The sequence below is a fragment of the Leuciscus leuciscus genome, assembly GCF_965113295.1.
Source record: "Leuciscus leuciscus genome assembly, chromosome: 2".
Taxonomy (NCBI): Eukaryota; Metazoa; Chordata; class Actinopteri; order Cypriniformes; family Leuciscidae; genus Leuciscus; species Leuciscus leuciscus.
This window is the reverse complement of record NC_138726.1, coordinates 60,797,212-60,816,853: the sequence shown is the minus strand read 5'-3', so window position 1 is coordinate 60,816,853 and position 19,642 is coordinate 60,797,212. Positions and strand designations below refer to the sequence as shown.

General features: G+C 41.5%; 1 long non-coding RNA gene across 1 annotated transcript; it reads left to right on the top strand.

Annotated features, from left to right (window-relative positions):
- Window positions 1-13,986: 13,986 nt before the first annotated feature.
- Window positions 13,987-15,479, top strand: LOC309492581. Its single transcript, XR_014203605.1, has 2 exons — window positions 13,987-15,212; window positions 15,253-15,479. It is a non-coding gene; the product is annotated as an uncharacterized lncRNA (long non-coding RNA).
- The last annotated feature ends 4,163 nt before the right edge of the window (window positions 15,480-19,642 follow it).

The window sequence follows — 19,642 nt, the reverse complement described above, 5'->3', positions numbered from 1 at the left end:
GGTCAAGTTACTTACAAAAAGTAATTAGTTATAGTTACTAGTTAATTCTCACAAAAAGTAACTGCGTTAGTAACTGAATTACATCATTACAAAAGTAACTAATTACCAGGGAAAGTAACTATTGCATTACTTGAAATTTCTTGGATACCGTCAATATGAAATGTTAAAATGAATGAATGAAGTCACACACCTTTACAACTGGTAGTCATTCTGTAATAGCCTATAGGACTACGTGAAGTATTTTCTTCCTCAGATTAAGTTTAACAAAAGATGCTCTCAATATAATACTGAACAATGTATCAACATAAATAATAATAATAATACAATTTAATCTTTTGGGGGTTTATTTTTATAACCTACAGAGAACCCTCATCAGTGGTTATTTATTTTAGCCAAATTCTAGTAATGTTTGCAGCACGTGTTCACAGCCGTCAGAAAAAAAATGTTTGAACGTTCCCTGCAGGTTATTTTGGAGTTTGTTATATGCTACAGTACAGAGAGTATTCTAATGCTGAAATGTGTAATTTATTTATAAATAAAGTATTTATTCTCGGACACATTCGGTCTCTGTCGCGCACTATTGAGCGCTTTCTCGGCATTCGCCTCACTTTTGTCCAGTTCGTCGATTCATAAACTCACACACCAGAGACAAAACTTTGCAGCTCCTATGGTTGAGAGAAAGCTTACTCGGATGAAAAACGCTTCAGTGAGCTCAATTATAGTAACGCCACATTTTTAATGACAGTAACGGGAACGCCGTTTTTAATGGAGGAAGCAATAATTAGTTTGATTACTCATTATTGAAAAAAATATCGCCGTTTATTTATAACGCCGTTATTCCCATCGCTGTATATGAAGAGTTCAGATGCAAAAGCCTCTAAGTGCCATCTGAAATTTTCTTCTCGAATGTTCATTTTTATCAAGCTCATATATGTAAGTTCAGTAATTTCACTTAAATGACAATTAATAGGTAAATTTCATTGCCATTTAAGTGAAATTACTGAACTTGCATATATGAGCTTGATAAAAATGAACATTCGAGAAGAAAATTTCAGATATATATGTATATGTACAGGTGCTGGTCATAAAATTAGAATATCATCAAAAAGTTGATTTATTTCAAGAATTCAACTTAACAGGTGAAACTAATATATTATATAGACTCATTACATGCAAAGTGAGATATTTCAAGCCTTTATTTGTTATCATTTTGATGATTATGGCTTACAGCTTATGAAACCCACGAAATCAAAATCCCAGAAAATTAGAATATTACATGAAATCACAGTAATTACACAGTGATACCATGGTCATTGAACCAGGTTTTGGTTGTTTTGGCAGTGTGGGCCGGTGCAAATCCTGCTGGAAAATGAAGGAAGCATGAAGTGCTCTGGAAATGTCCTGGTAGACGGCTGCGTTGACTCTGGATTTAATAAAGCACAGTGGACCAAAGTCCTCTTTTCTGATGAGAGCAAATTTTGCATCTCATTTGGAAACCAAGCAGGCTTGTGCACAATTCACACCGTGTCCTAACTACACGCGACGCGACGCCGCGACACGCGATAAAAGGTATCTTTTCCATGTTAATCAGAGTTTTTGTCCTAACCAGGCGCGACGGCGACACGCGACGTTTCTAATTTAGAAACGGTTTCTATTTTTCTGCGACGTCGCGCTGGAACAACAAACACAAAGTGCGGCAATGATAATCTCAGGTACTGTTTATGTGTTTTATTTAATGTTAAAAGCGTGAAATGTGACTTTGAATATCATTTAGTGCTCCAGCTTTGTAGCTGTAAAAGCAACAATGGACATATTTCACCTCAGATCTTGAAATTAAACAAATGGAAACATGAACGTTAAAACTGTGAACAAACAAGTGTATTATTTGACAAAGATTGTTTTAGTAACTCAGTAGCCTATGCATTTTTAAATGGTGTAACATTTGTGAATTAGATTATGTAGCTACTTATCCATTTTCTTGCGAGTGCCGTCAAGTTTACTTTCTAGTGTTGTGCACTTGCCGCGAGACTCCGCCCACACACTGTTCTGATTGGCTGTGATTTTTGATTGACGTTGTGGCGTCTCACAGTCGCGTTGCGTCTAGTGTGGACAGACACACTGCCTGTCGCTGGAATTTTATCGCGTCGCGTGTAGTTAGGACACGGTGTCAGAATTGAATTGAGAATGACTCCTTAATTCCAATTCAATTCTTGAATTTGAATTGAATTTGAATTGATGTCAAAAACAGGATCTAGAATTACAATTCGAATTTGAATTAAAGGAAGCAGAATTGCAATTCAATAAAAATTCAAAGAAATTCATAAACATATTTTAAGTGAAGTGTTTAACAATGAAGCTTTACAGTATATGTCAGATATGATTGCATTATAAATGATATTAGTTTGAACTACTTGTACAGATTACATTAAAAGGATATGGTTTCCCCCAGCAATGAATGTTAAAAGCTCTAGTCACAGAACAAATAATTAAGTTTGATTATTGTAATTGTAATTTTGTGGAACATGATGGAACATGACTCAAATGATAACTGCTTTTACAACAACTTTGTGTTTGTGTGATTACTTTGAAATGAAAATTACATTGGAACAAAACTAATTAAACAACAGTGAGGGGGTAATTAAACAACATTGAGGGGGTAATTTATTTCAAGAATTTGATCAATATCTATTTTAGAATCTATTTCAGAAGCCTTCGGTCGGTCAACGAGCGACGTATCATGGATCCATCACAGAGAGCCAAAAAATCACTTTCCAGAACATTCTCATTCACAGTTCCATGCTGGTGGAATGATCTCCCCACCGGCATCCGGAATGCAGAATCCCTGACAACATTCAAAAAAGAGCTGAAAACTCTTCTCTTCCGTGAGCACTTAACCTCATAAAAAATAAATAAATAAATAAAAGAGTATATATATACAGTATATTTTCCTGTAAATTCTCGCTTATCGGGCTTATGCTACTCTGAATAATGTCTGAACTTCATATTTTGAGCACTTCTTGCATTGTTTGTTGCCTCTTCACGATGACTTGCTTAATTTAGTCCCAATTTGTAAGTCGCTTTGGACAAAAGTGTCTGCTAAATTACTAAATGTAAATGTAAATGTAGAACAAAATGTATGCAGGGTTGAGGAGTAAATAGTTACGTGAAATGAAATTTCTGTTATTAAATTACAAAATTAATGTAATTGTATTTAGTTGTATTACTGAGGTAAAATGTTTAATTCAATTAGTTACTAATCAACTTAAAACAAAATTGCTTTGCATTGATAAAGTTATCCAAATAAAGTAATCCAAACCACATCTATAATGGGTAACTAATAACAGTAAGCAATAACATTTCCAAAGTAACCTTCCTAACACTGAATGCATGCGAGACTCAACACATTCTTTCTGTTGTGTGACTGTGTGGAATTTCTTTGAATTGCCATGAATTTAATTCCACTTCCTGTCATTCCAATTCCAATTCAATTCAACGTCCTGTGGGGCGGAGTAAATTCAATTCAAATTCCAACTCATGAATTGAATGGAGGCCAATTCTGAAATTCTGAATTTTGCACAAGCCTGAAACCAAGGTCCCAGAGTCTGGAGGAAGAATGGAGAGGCACACAATCCAAGATGCTTGAAGTCCAGTGTGAAGTTTCCACAGTCTGTGTTGGTTTGGGGAGCCATGTCATCGGCTGGTGTTGGTCCACTGTGCTGTCCACTCAACGCAGCCGTCTCTACCAGGACATTTCCAGAGCACTTCATGCTTCCTTCAGCAGACAAGCTTTATGGAGATGCTGACTTCATTTTCCAGCAGGATTTGCACCTGCCCACACTGCCAAAAGAACCAAAACCTGGTTCAATGACCATGGTATCACTGTGTAATTACTGTGTGATTTCATGTAATATTCTAATTTTCTGAGATTTTGATTTTGTGGTTTTCACAAGCTGTAAGCCATAATCATCAAAATTATAACAAATAAAGGCTTGAGATATCTCACTTTGCATGTAATGAGTCTATATAATGTACAAGTTTCACTTTTTTAACGGAATTACTGAAATAAATCAACTTTTTCATGATATTCTAATTATATGACCAGCACCTGTATGTGTGTATATATATATATATGCCTTGTACAGAATTGTTCAATACGCGTATCGTTACACCCCGTATTGCATCACCATTACGCGAGCAAAAATGTTCAATTATTGATATTAATTTATTTATATTATTGATATAAATTATTGTCTATATTGATATAAATTATATAGTCTCAATCTATATTCTGTTAACTCTATATTGGCCAGCTCTAGTGTGCATCCTAGCTAAAGTGATTGACTGTAATTAGTTAAATGACTGTCAACAATGCTTTTCTTGAGCAATAATTCTTTCCTTTTTCTCATTTGGCAGACGCAGTGATGACCAGCTGTCCATCAGCTACGGAATGTGAAATAAAAAACGTTATTTCAAATCATTTCAAACAAGCTCCAGGGAGGGCAGGGGGTGGGGGTTATGGATCTAAATAAACAGTTGTTAATTAAAAATTTTAATATCTTAATTTGTTTTAGATATTTTTCAAATGTTTTATTTGTTCATTTTTATGTTTGAATGTTGTCTATATAATTGTTCAAAATAAATCCCTTTATATTCAATTAGTTTGGATGGATTTTCATTTATGAGAACCTGTTATTTTTGAGTGAAAAGAATCCTTATGCCTCATTTTGTTGTCTATTACATGTATATGTAGTGTAATTGATGACTAGTCTATTCTTGGGCTATGGTTAGACGTCTATTAGATTTTCACTGACAGCCCAAAATAAGCCTTGTTTTAGCCTAGACCCATATTGCCTGTCTATTAGACGTATATATGTAGTCGTTTAATAGTGGTCTAATTGATGACTAGTCTATTCTTGGGCTATGGTTAGACGTCTATTGGACGTATAAATATAGTCGTTCAATAGCTGTCTGATTGTCTATTCTTGGGCTATGGTTAGACGTCTATTAGACGTATATATGTAGTCATTCAATAGCTGTCTATTCTTGGGCTATGTTTAGACGTCTATTAGATTTTCACTGACAGCCCAAAATTAGCCTCGATTTAGCCTAGACGTCTGGGCTGTGTTTAGACGGCTATTAGACGTCTATTAGACGCGAAATTGCTTGCTGGGCATCCTGTCAAAGCTTTTTGGTACATATCGCTTACCGTAGATGCAATGCGCATTTGAAAACGCGAGGCGCTGGAGAGCAAAATTAGTTTGATTGCAAAATACAAATTCACCACTAGATGGGAGTAATTCCTACTTACTGTCCCTTTAATAAAACTAATAGCTAATTTTGGTTCCCTTTCAGTCGCTCATGTTCGACGTAACATTGACGTGACAACGTAATTGGGATCACTTCACTTTTTTCGGTTCCTTGCCACAGAGAGAGAGAGAGGGAGGGAGAGAGGGAGGGAGGGAGGGAGAGAGGGAGGGAGGGAGGGAGGGAGGGAGAGAGGGAGGGAGGGAGGGAGGGAGGGAGGGAGAGAGGGAGGGAGGGAGGGATTCTTATTTTTAAGAATAAAACATTTTTATTCTTAAAAATAAATCATGAGAACATGAACTTCATCACTGCATTTGCAGGAATTGTAAATATTTTTTTCATATTAACTCATGAAGTAGCCAAATGCAATATCTTTACTCTAATAGCTTATCTTTCCCCACACAGATGAACTGTGATAATGGACAACGAAACAAGCAAGAATTAAATCCCCCTCCCAGTACCCAACACCATGGATTGCCACTCGGCTAGACATGTCAAAACACTTATTTATGAATGGCAAAATTAAATGGCCCAGTTTTACTGCTGCTGTTAACGTAATAATAACGTAAATAACTTTAAATCGCGATGCTGAGCTACAGTGAAATGATAGAAAAGACAGATGCATTATCACGTGTTAGTCAATTGACCCTTCGCTAAGCCCCGCCCTCCTTAGTTACTGTTGCTACGCCTGTCAAGCTTTTGCGCCTGGCACGTCTATTACAGTATGTATGCACTGGTTTCAGACATTCCTAAGGAGATAATTATTAGTCATTTTTGGCGAACAGGTGAAAATATGAGAGAACAAGACTGCAGTATGCATTCGAGGGATATATCCACCACATAATATGCAAACGATTACAGAATAATTTCATCAAAATTTAAGCTGAAGTCTATAGAGCTGGTAAGTCCCGCCCCTTCCGCTAACCCCACTGGACCTCTAGGTTGAAAAATCGTCAATGCAAGTGAATGGGAGAAAATAATTATTTTCTGGTCCCATTTGAATTTTGCCATGAATGTGAATATATGTTGTCTGTGAATTTTTTATATAACTTTTCGTGTAAAGAATGCTATAATTTAGCGGGTAGAAGTTTGATACGGGTAGACTTTGTGTGAGAGCACTTTGTGGACTACAACTCTCGCTGCTTTCGACGCGTTTGAAACGTCAACACCACTAGCACACGGACACTAGCTCACGGATCCCACTAAACATGGCTGTGTCTTTGGTGCACTTCATCGCCTTCTTTCAGGGAGAGGACAAAATCGTTGAGGTTGGTGAAAACCACGGGTAGGTCAACTTTATGGGGTGACGTCACATAGGCGACATGTAGTCTTTCTCGTTATGTCTTTTCCACAACTGCTAGCCGAAGAATCATACCATATACTGTCAAACTCGTAACATGAAAAGTTATATAAAAAATTCACAGACAACATATGTTCAATTCATGGCACAATTCAAACGGGATCAGAAAATAATTATTTTCTCCCATTCACTTGCATTGACGGTTTTTCAACTTTGAGGTCCAGCGGGGTTTTACGGAAGGGGCGGGACTTACCAGCTCTATAACGTTAGGTCCCAGCGCAAGCAGCAGCCGCCTTACTTTTACCTTACTAGGTAAAAGTAAGGTGCAAAGTCACTGCTTCCCTGGTGCTCGTGTTTCTGAAATCGCTGCTCGCGTTCCCGAGATCCTGAACGGTGACGAGCGCGTCGGAACTGTGGTCCTGCACGCGGGAGTGAACGACATCAGGCTGCGCCAGACGGAGATTCTGAAGAAAGACTTCAGGAATCTAATCGATACGGTACGCAGCACATCGCCTGAAACAACGATCATTGTGTCAGGACCGCTTCCCACGTACCGACTAGGGCATGAAAAGTTCAGCAGATTATTTGCGCTAAATGAATGGTTAATGTCATGGTGCAATGAGCAGAAACTGCTCTTTGTAAATAATTGGAATCTGTTTTGGGAGCGTCCTAGGCTTTTCCGTGCTGATGGCTTACACCCAAGCAGATTCGGAGCGGATCTTCTGTCAGATAACATCTCCAAAATGTTAAATACCCTTTGACTAGTAACCAAAAGTCCAAATCATAGTCTCTGCTGCACCAATTCAACTGATATAAATACTAGTGTAGAACATTGCATAGAAACCGTGTCTATTCCTCGTTTAGTGAGATCAAATAATAAATCTAATGCAGGATCTAGGAAAAATCTAATTGTTATTAAAACAGAAAATGTTGCTATTAGTAAACAAAAACTATTTCTAAAGCTAGGTCTTCTAAACATTAGATCACTCACACCTAAGGCAGTTATTGTAAATGAAATAGTCACAGATAATAGCTTCGATGTACTTTGCCTTACTGAAACCTGGCTTAAACCAAATGATTATTTCGGTATTAATGAGTCTACTCCTCCTGGATACTGTTATAAGCATGAGCCCCGTCTGATTGGCCGTGGCGGAGGTGTTGCAACCATTTATAAAGATATTCTAAATTTTACTCAGAAAACGGGTTATAAGTTTATTTCATTTGAAGTACTTGTACTAAATGTTACGCTCTTAGATGTTAGAAAAACATCCCTATTATCTCTAGCCTTGGCTACCGTATATAGACCGCCAGGGCCTTACGCTGATTTCCTAAAAGAGTTTGCAGATTTTCTCTCAGACCTATTAGTCAATGTCGATAAAGCATTAATTGTTGGAGATTTTAACATACACGTAGATAATCCAAATGATGCGTTAGGAGCTGCGTTTACAGATTTATTAAATTCATTTGGGGTAAAGCAAAACGTCACCGGACCAACTCATCGTCTTAATCATACACTCGATTTAATTATATCACATGGAACCGATCCAACCGATATAGATATCATTCCACAAAGTGATGAAGTCACTGATCACTACATGGTAACTTGCATATTACGTACTGCTGTAATATGTCATGCGGCGTCGCGTTATCAACCAGGCAGAACAATCCTCCCATCCACCATAGATAATTTCTCAAATTGCTTATCTAATCTGTCTCAGCAAAATTGTAAAGTAAATTGTAGAACACAAATCCTCTTCTTGAGAGATAATGGCAAAACAGGCAACCCGCAGAGAGGGCGATATAAAACAAAACACAAAGACTATGTAAAAGAAAAATCAGATAATATCAAAAAGAGTCTCTTTAGGCAGCAGACAGGGATGTCCGTGATAGCGGAGACAGGCTGCGGGTCTCTCAGTGTAGAAAAGGCTCAGATCACAGCAGTGGTTACCAGATCTCTTTCAGCATCAGATGAACTGGACAAAATACAAAGATCAGGATGATTAATATGGTAAAGATAGCGCTCACCAGGCAGATGCCAACGGGACAGGACAGGACAGGACAAGACAAACAGGACTGTTGATCGCTTCTTGCATGAGATAATCTAGTGAGAATCCGACAAGGAAAGAAGCAGAAACAGACAGAGAAATAGGGACCTAATCAGAGGGGAGAGGGAACAGGTGGGAAGAGAGTAAACGAGGTAGTTAGAGAAGATGAGGAACAGCTGGAGGAAGGGAGAAGGGAAAGAAACAGTAACTCCAAAACCCCAGCAGAGGGAGACAGAGTAGAGAGAAAGATCAAGAACAAGACAACATGACAAGACATGACAATACATGACAGTACCCCCCCCCCCCCCCCCCCCCCCGTCAATGAGCGCCTCCTGGCGCTCCCGAGGAGGGAACCTGGTGGCTACGGAGGAAATCATCGATGAGAGACCGGTCCAGCACGTCCCGAGAGGGAACCCAACTTCTCTCCTCGGGCCCGTACCCCTCCCAATCTACCAGAAATTGATGACCACGACCCCGGGGACGCATGTCCAGAATCTTGCGGACCCTATAGATAGGAGCGCCCTCGACAAGAATAGGGGCGGGAGGAGGACGAGTGGGAGCACGAAGAGCGGGCTTAACACAAGAGACGTGGAAGACCGGGTGGATACGGCGAAGGTAACGAGGGAGAAGAAGTCGCACCGCGACAGGACTAATGATCTGAGAAATACGGAACGGACCGATGAAACGTGGGGTCAACTTACGAGACGCAGACTTAAGAGGAAGATTGAGAGTGGAGAGCCAAACCTTCTGGCCACGAGAATATCTAGGGCTCTTAATTCTACGCTTGTTAGCAGCTTTCACAGTCTGATCTCTATAACGGCAAAGAGCAGATCTGACTCTCCTCCACGTGCGCTTACAACGTTGGACAAAAGCTTGAGCGGAGGGAACGCAAGAATCGGCGAGCTGAGACGAGAACAGCGGAGGTTGGTACCCAAGACTACTCTGAAAAGGTGACAGACCGGTCGCAGAAGAAGGAAGCGAGTTATGGGCGTATTCAGCCCAGGGAAGCTGCTCTGACCAAGACGCAGGGTTACGGAAGGCAAGGCTGCGTAAAATGCGACCAACAGTCTGATTGGCCCGTTCGGCTTGCCCATTAGATTGGGGGTGGAAGCCGGACGAGAGACTGACGGAAGCCCCAATCAAACGAGAAAACTCTCTCCAAAACTGAGACGTGAACTGCGGACCTCTGTCCGAAACGATGTCCGACAGGAGACCATGAATTCTGAAAATATTTTCGATGACAATTTGCGCCGTCTCTTTAGCAGAAGGAAGTTTTGCGAGGGGAATAAAATGAGCCGCCTTAGAGAACCGATCAATAACCGTGAGAATAACCGTCTTGCCCGCCGACGGAGGAAGTCCGGTTATAAAATCTAAGGCGATGTGTGACCACGGTCGTGAAGGAATTGGAAGTGGTCTGAGAAGTCCGGCGGGAGGAGAGTTCCCAGACTTAGTCTGCGCGCAGACGGAGCAAGCCGCCACGAAACGACGTGCGTCACGTTCCCGAGTGGGCCACCAAAAACGCTGACGGACGGACGCGAGCGTGCCTCGGACGCCGGGATGGCCTGCTAATTTGGAAGAGTGGGCCCACTGAAGAACGGCCAGACGAGTCGGGACAGGAACAAAAAGAAGGTTCTTCGGACAGGCGCGCGGCGAAGGAGTGTGAGCGAGCGCTCGTTTAACTTGCCTCTCAATTCCCCAGACAGTCAATCCGACGACACGCCCCTCAGGGATAACTCCCTCGGGGTCCATTGAGACTTCAGAGGAATTAAAGACACGAGACAACGCATCAGGCTTGGTGTTTTTAGAGCCTGGACGATAGGAAATTACAAATTCGAAACAAGCAAAAAACATTGACCAACGAGCCTGACGCGCATTTAGTCGTTTGGCAGAACGAATATACTCAAGGTTCCTATGGTCTGTCCAAACGATAAAAGGAACGGTCGCTCCCTCCAACCACTGTCGCCATTCGCCTAGAGCTAAGCGGATGGCGAGCAGTTCGCGATTTCCCACATCGTAGTTACGTTCAGATGGCGACAGGCGATGAGAGAAATACGCGCAAGGGTGGATCTTGTTGTCAGAGAGCGAGCGCTGAGAAAGAATAGCTCCTACGCCCACCTCTGACGCGTCGACTTCAACAATGAACTGTCTAGAAATGTCAGGTGTAACAAGGATAGGCGCGGATGTAAAGCGTTTCTTGAGAAGATCAAAAGCCCCCTGGGCGGAATCGGACCAACAAAAGCGCGTCTTGACAGATGTAAGAGCCGTTAGAGGGACAGCCACCTGACTGAAATTACGGATAAAGCGTCGATAAAAATTAGCGAAGCCGAGAAAACGCTGAAGCTCGACGCGTGACTTTGGAACGGGCCAATCAATGACGGCTTGGACCTTAGCAGGATCCATCTGAATACCTTCTGCAGAAATAACGGAACCGAGAAACGTGACGGAAGAGGCATGAAAAGTGCACTTCTCAGCCTTAACATAAAGACGGTTCTCTAAAAGGCGCTGGAGGACGCGTCGGACGTGCTGGACATGGATTTGGAGTGACGGCGAAAAGATCAGGATATCGTCAAGGTAAACGAAAACAAAAATGTTCAGCATGTCTCTTAGGACGTCATTTATCAGTGCCTGAAAGACAGCTGGAGCGTTGACGAGGCCGAAAGGAAGGACCCGATATTCAAAGTGCCCTAACGGAGTGTTAAACGCCGTCTTCCACTCGTCCCCCTCCCTGATGCGTACGAGATGGTAAGCGTTACGAAGGTCCAGTTTAGTAAAAAATTTAGCTCCCTGCAAGATATCGAAAGCTGATGACATAAGAGGGAGCGGGTAACGATTCTTAACCGTTATGTCATTCAGCCCTCGATAATCGATGCAGGGACGTAAGGACCCGTCCTTCTTTTGAACAAAAAAAAACCCCGCTCCGGCGGGAGAGGAGGAGGGGACAATAGTACCGGCGTCGAGGGCTACGGATAAATAATCTTCGAGAGCTTTACGTTCGGGGCCTGACAACGAGTATAGTCTTCCCTGGGGGGGGGGGAGTAGTTCCCGGGAGAAGATCTATACAACAATCATACGAACGGTGTGGAGGGAGAGAAGTGGCCCGGGACCTACTGAACACCGTCTGGAGATCGTGATATTCCTCCGGCACCCCCGTCAAATCACCAGACTCCTCCTGAGAAATAGAGACAGAGGAAACGGGGGGAACAGCAGACATTAGACACTCAACATGACAAGAAATGCTCCAGGAAAGGATAGTATTCTTAGCCCAATTAATAGAGGGATTATGACGGACTAGCCAGGGATGGCCTAAAACAATAGGAGTGAAAGGAGACTGAAAAATTAAAAAAGAAATGGTCTCGCTATGATTACCAGAGACAGTGAGGGTTAAAGGCAGCGTCTCACGCTGAATCCTGGGGAGAGAACTACCGTCCAAAGCGAACAGGGCAGTGGGATCTTCTAATTCCTTGAGAGGAATATCATGTTCTCGAGCCCAGTTCTCATCCATAAAACAGCCTTCAGCCCCAGAGTCTATCAAAGCGCTGCAAGTAGCCGACGAGCCGGTCCAGCGGAGATGGACCGAAAAAGTAGTGCTGGACCTTGAAGGAGAGACCAGAGTAGTCGCGCTCACCAGTAGCTCCCCTCTTACTGGTGAGCTCTGGCTTTTACAGGGCAGGAGGACACAAAATGAGCAGCTGAACCGCAATACAGGCAGAGGCGGTTGGTGATTCTCCGCTCCTTTTCCTTAGCCGAAATGCGGATGCCCCCCAGCTGCATGGGCTCGGAGTCCGAGCTGGCGGAGGAAGACGGTAGAGATGCGGAGAAAGAGGTAACAGAGAAGGCGGACTCCTTGCCGCGAACTCGGCGACGAAGGTCGAACCGTCTCTCAATGCGGATAGCGAGTTCAATCAGGGAATCCACACTGGTAGGAACTTCTCGAGAGAGGATCTCATCCTTTACTTCGGCACAGAGCCCCTCCAGAAAACGGGCGAGTAAGGCCGGCGGGTTCCAGTCGCAAGAGGCAGCGAGAGTCCGAAACTCAATTGAATAGTCTGTAACGGATCGCTTACCCTGACATAAAGATGACAAGACCCGGGAAGCCTCTTCTCCAAAAATAGAACGATCAAAAACTCGTATCATTTCCTCTTTAAAATCCTGATACTGGTGAGTACATTCAGCCTCCGCCTCCCAGATCGCCGTTCCCCATTCCCGGGCCCGTCCGGTGAGAAGAGATATAACGTAGGCAATACGGGCTCTGTTCCTGGAGTATGTGGAGGGCTGGAGAGAAAAAACCACATCACACTGAGTGAGAAATGAGCGGCATTCAGAGGGCTCACCCGCGTAGCACGGGGGGTTATTGACTCTGGGTTCGGGAGGTTCGGAAGCCCTGGAAGCGACCGGTGGGTCAAGGCGAAGATGATGGACCTGTTCGGTGAGATCAGAGACTTGGGCAGCCAGGGTCTCAACGGCACGTCGAGCGGAGGACAACTCCTCCTCGTGCCGACCGATCATCGCTCCCTGGATCTCGACTGCAGACAGGATTGGATTAGGAGTCGCTGGATCCATTGTTGGTCGGATTCTTCTGTTATGCAGGTAAGAGAGGACCCAATAGCGAATTAACAAAAATAGAGTCTTTAATGATAACACAGGATGGCGTCACAGGGTGGCAAAATTGTAGAACACAAATCCTCTTCTTGAGAGATAATGGCAAAACAGGCAACCCGCAGAGAGGGCGATATAAAACAAAACACAAAGACTATGTAAAAGAAAAATCAGATAATATCAAAAAGAGTCTCTTTAGGCAGCAGACAGGGATGTCCGTGATAGCGGAGACAGGCTGCGGGTCTCTCAGTGTAGAAAAGGCTCAGATCACAGCAGTGGTTACCAGATCTCTTTCAGCATCAGATGAACTGGACAAAATACAAAGATCAGGATGATTAATATGGTAAAGATAGCGCTCACCAGGCAGATGCCAACGGGACAGGACAGGACAGGACAGGACAGGACAGGACAGGACAGGACAGGACAGGACAGGACAGGACAGGACAGGACAGGACAGGACAGGACAAACAGGACTGTTGATCGCTTCTTGCATGAGATAATCTAGTGAGAATCCGACAAGGAAAGAAGCAGAAACAGACAGAGAAATAGGGACCTAATCAGAGGGGAGAGGGAACAGGTGGGAAGAGAGTAAACGAGGTAGTTAGAGAAGATGAGGAACAGCTGGAGGAAGGGAGAAGGGAAAGAAACAGTAACTCCAAAACCCCAGCAGAGGGAGACAGAGTAGAGAGAAAGATCAAGAACAAGACAACATGACAAGACATGACAATACATGACAACAATACTACGCATGTTTTAAAGAGAGAAACCCGTATTTTAGAGCGTAAATGGAAACAAACTAATTTAGAGGTCTTTAGAATCGCGTGGAAAGACAGTATGTCACGTTATAAAAAGGCCCTAAAAGCGGCCAGGGCTGAGCACCTCCGCAAACTAATAGAAAACAACCAAAACAATCCAAGGTTTCTATTTAACACCGTGGCTAGACTAACACATAAACAGACGTCACCCGAACAAAATATCCCGTTACAGTTCAGTAGTAATGATTTCATGAACTTCTTCACTGAGAAAATAGAAAGCATCAGAACCACAATTATAAACGTTCAATCTTCAATCGCGCCTTATAATTCAGCTTCAATTATCACCCCGAAAGAACAATTACAGTGCTTTACAACTATAGAACAAAAAGAGTTAAATAAACTTATCACTTCATCTAAAACAACAACATGTTTATTAGATCCTATACCAACTAAACTACTGAAAGAAGTGTTACCTGTAGTGGAAGATCCTCTCCTCAATATTATTAACTCGTCTTTATCTTTAGGTCATGTTCCAAGAACATTTAAACTGGCAGTTATAAAACCTCTCATTAAGAAACCACAATTAGATCATAATAATCTAGCAAATTATAGACCCATTTCAAATCTTCCATTTATGTCTAAAATATTAGAAAAAGTGGTGTCCGCTCAACTGGGCTCTTTCTTGCAACAAAATGATATCTATGAAAAGTTTCAGTCTGGATTCAGACCGCATCATAGCACTGAAACTGCGCTCGTTAAAATCACAAATGATTTACTTTTAGCTTCTGACCAAGGCTGTATCTCAATACTAGTTTTACTTGATCTTAGTGCTGCGTTCGATACTATAGATCAGTGGTTCCCAAACTTTTTGAAAGCATGGCACCCCTTTGTAGTGTTTTTTTTTCCACGGCACCCTAACCCAATTAAACTAAACGAACATATGTACATACATATATACAATTATATCCAGATGAGCAAACAACCAATGAAGCATAAACAGCAGCATGAATTTATTATGAATGCATTACAACAGACATAATATGAGGCGAAACAACCCCTTCAGATGAATCATCAGTCCATTAATAACTGGACACACGTCAACAGACTGATTTTAACCAATAAGGCTACTGTATGTGAGAATCATTGGAATAAAACAGATTTAAAGATACTTAACTCTTTAAATAATAAACAACTCCAAATATTTTTGCATATGTTGGTGTTTTGATATGATTTTAAAATATGCTGTAAACAGGGTTAGCCTATTATAGTTTTGCATTTTTTCATTAGTTTTTATTTTTATTTCGTTTTGACTTTTTGTTTTCAAATTCAGTTTAGTTTTAATTAGTTTTTAAAGTGGGTTTGCTAGTTTAGTTTATTTTTTATTTTTTGAAAATGCTTAGTTTTCGTTTAGTTTTTATTAGTTTTAGTCTTTTTTTTTTTTTTTAATTTGGGTTATTTGTCAGGGGCAAGATTCAAAAAGACATAATGACATAACATTATTCAATATTTGAATCACAGCTTATATAGTGTTTTGACATCGACAACCACAACCAAAAAGTGAAATTTTCCTCAAACTTGCGACTAGTTAACTTTCTAAAGAAGGCGCAATCGCTTCTCGGGTCGACAATAACACACTGACAAATTTATATTCAGAATTTAAAATATTTTTATACCACTTTTTAATGTATGATTGTGTAAAGGTGTTCACGAGATAGAGAGACCAACCTTTCGCAAACTTGCTTTCAACGTCGAACGAACACTCGTTCTCACGGAGACGCGGTGTGCACGGAGGGGAGGAGCTGTGTGTGTGTGTGTGTGTGTGTGTGTGTGTGCGCGCGTGCGCATGTGAGAGACGCATGAGTGACAGAGAGAGCAGGGAAAGGAAATGCAGCTGAACGAATACGCTGCGTGTTTTAAATAGCGTTTTTTCCCTCCTAGTTTTCGTTTTTTCGTTCGTTTTCGTTAACGATTATAACCTTGGCTGTAAAAGGTTATTATATGGTACGATATTTATTTTAGGCTGTTTAAATTGGAAAATAAAGCTGAGATTCTGCGGCACCCCTAGCCAGTTGTCACGGCACCCCAGGGTGCCGCGGCACCCACTTTGGGAACCACTGCTATAGATCACACAATACTCTTAGATCGACTACAAAATTATACTGGTGTTCAAGGACAAGCACTAAGCTGGTTCAAATCATACCTATCTGACCGCTACCATTTTGTCTATTTAAATGGAGAAAAATCGACCATAACTCCAGTAAACTATGGAGTGCCGCAGGGATCTGTATTAGGCCCTCTGTTATTTTCAATATATATGATGCCACTTGGAAATATTATAAGGAAACAGGGAATTAGTTTCCATTGTTATGCTGATGACACTCAAATATATATTTCATCACGGCCGGATGAAAACGCTACATTTTCCAAATTGACAGAGTGTGTTAAAGATATAAAAGATTGGATGACGCGTAATTTTCTTTTTAAAGAAAGGTAATACTTATCGGTTCAAAAAAACGCCCACAAAACCTCGCACAATACAACTTTAACATCATAGGATGTCCTGTTACTTTATCCTCTACAGTAAAAGACCTGGGTGTTATACTCGATTGCAACCTGTCTTTTGAAAATCATATTTCATATGTTACAAAAACAGCCTTTTTCCACCTTAGAAACATTGCTAAGCTACGTAATATGCTATCAGTTTCTGATGCAGAAAAGTTAGTTCATGCATTCATGACCTCGAGACTGGATTACTGTAATGCTTTATTAGCTGGTTGTCCTGCATCCTCAATAAACAAGCTACAGTTAGTCCAAAATGCCGCCGCTAGAGTTCTTACGAGATCAAGAAAATATGATCATATAACACCGATTTTATCATCACTGCATTGGTTACCTATAAAGTTCTGTATTAATTACAAGGTATTGCTACTGACTTATAAAGCCCTAAACGGCTTAGCTCCAGTCTATTTAACGGATCTTCTATCGCCCTATAATCCATCGCGCTCTTTAAGATCACTAAATTCAAGGCTTTTGGTCATACCTAGGATATCCAGAACCACCAAAGGAGGGAGAGCATTTTCACATTTGGCTCCAAAACTCTGGAATAGTCTTCCTGATACTGTTCGTTGCTCAGACTCGCTCTCCCAGTTTAAAACTAGATTAAAGTCGCATCTCTTCAGCCAGGCATTCATATAATCCTACAGTTCAAACTACAATCCGGCCTCTATCCAATGCCAGAGGAGAACTGGCCCCCGACTGAGCCTGGGTTCTCCCAAGGTTTTTTTTTTCTCCATTAAGGCACCTGATGGAGTTTTAGGACACCATTAGGTCACTTGATGGAGTTTTTCGGTTCCTTGCCACTGTTGCCTTTGGCTTGCTCAGTTGGGGATATTTTGGGGATATTTAATTACATTTTATCAATCAATAAATTCCTCTTGAAACAAACTTTGTTGTATTATTTTAATTTAATACTGTGAAGCTGCTTTGATGCAATCTGTATTGTGAAAAGCGCTATACAAATAAACTTGACTTGACTTGACTTGACTCATACACTGACCACTCAAATGGGAAACACACAAATTGAGCCAGCAGGGTATAAATGTGAAAATATTCTAATATTTATAAATCAAACAACTTATCCATATGTATTGTGCTCTAGTTTGGCCGTCGATTAACAAAATGCTGAAATATATTTTTAAGTATATGTTAAATTATGTCAGTGAGCCTCCGTCTTGCCTTTAATCACAATGCTTGATCCACGAGCTGGTAATAACTTTATTCTAGAGCTGCTATAAAGCCAAAACACGTTACTTTAATTTCCTATTATCAATGTAAAGCTGTTTTGGAACAATCTACATTGTTAAAAGCGCTATATAAATGAAAATGACGCCCGGCATTTCTCCTCTTGGGTTTTAGGTTTCGGGAAGGGAACAAAATCCACCGCAGTGGTGTAGTCTACGTGATACGCAGGTATACGCCGTATACGCACTAGGAAATGTCAAGGATTCCCGTATACCCACTAGGAAATGTCAAGGATCTCCGTATACCCACTTAAAAAAGCGCGAGGTTACGTAACAACATCGTTTTATGGCAGATCTTTCACACTTTCATTTATAAATTCTCACCATCTGTTTTGCGAAGCACTGAATTTTGGACCATTGGGGCTTCCGTGGCCTGTGATCTGGATCTGACGTCACCGACTACGGAGCAACAGCACAGTTGGTTGGCGGCGCCGGTGGTCATTTTTGGTGGTCAAATCTAAATTTACTAATCTAATGTGGATCACTAAAGGAGATATGAAACGAAAGCAAACTACACTATTTGAGTGTTTTTGTAAGCCTGCTCCTGAAGCTACTGTCGCCTCGGGTGACACATGCAGCGGCTGCAGGAGATGACACGAACATTGACGTTACAGAAAATGAGCCAGATGCTATCCTACGCGGTACAGAAAACGAGTCTGATGCTATCGTAACGTTACCTGGTAAGTAAAAGTAGAATTTACGTTATCATTAACATTATCATTAACGTAACTGTAACAGCAGGGTAAGAGAGAATAGAGGGCACCTTCCATCAAATAAAACTGACAGTTTTATTGCTTTATGGCCCTCAAAGCCCCGCCCCCTTTGACCGTGGGAATTTCCCACGCTAGCTCCTCCCACTTATGGGCTGTACAGTACACCGTGGGAATTTCCCACGCTAGCTCCTCCCACTTATGGGCTGTACAGTACACCGTGGGAAAATCGGATTTGTGTCACGCCTCCTTAGGGGTTGAACATTTGAAGCGTGGGAAAATTTCCCACGCTCAGTAGTTCTAAACAGTGTAAATTAAAACTTTTAAAGAAATGTACAATAAAGACATAGCCAGAGTGTGAGATCAGTGGTTTTTATTAAAGAAGACAGATGTACATTCATCACTTTCAAAACATCAATGAAATAAGTTAAAATTGCATTTTTCTCTAAAAGAGATATTAAAAAATGAGTTAGTGTTATTTAAAGATGTTAAAACATTAAAACAAGTTAAGAGTTTTTTAACTTTCAGACAGTATTTGTAAAACTTTTACATAAAACACAAACTAGTTTAAAAAGTGTTACGTTTTTACATACCCAGTTGTTAAAGACTCGGAGTTTAAAGATATATAAGTGGTTCGTTGTAGTGGAGCAAAGTGTAGAGCGTCCATTCAGTCCACAGGTCAGTCAGAAATAAAGCAGTCTGAGGCCTACAGAGAGACACACACAAACCCCGCCCCTAGCCCCGCCCCAACAGGTGTCACCGTGGGAAATTCCCACACCCCCCTTCAAGCTCCCAAATAGAAAACACGTCCGGTCAGCTCAGTAGCCAGACTTAAATGACCAAAGAAAACCGATGCAACGACCCGGAGAGACCACACCCCCTAACACGCCCCTCTCAAAGCTCATAGGTTGTGTAAAATTAAGACACACCTCTCAAATGTCATTGGATGATACAAATGACATCACTCATAGGAATCCCCCTACCACACCATCACAGTTAAGAGTTTAAAAAGCAGCGGAAACTTCAAGTGAAATACTACTTGTGGTTTTTTACAAATCAGATAAAGTAAAATGGCTATGGCGTCAGACCCCAAAACTCCCGAGAGAAGGATTACTGAGGCTATGGAGGATTT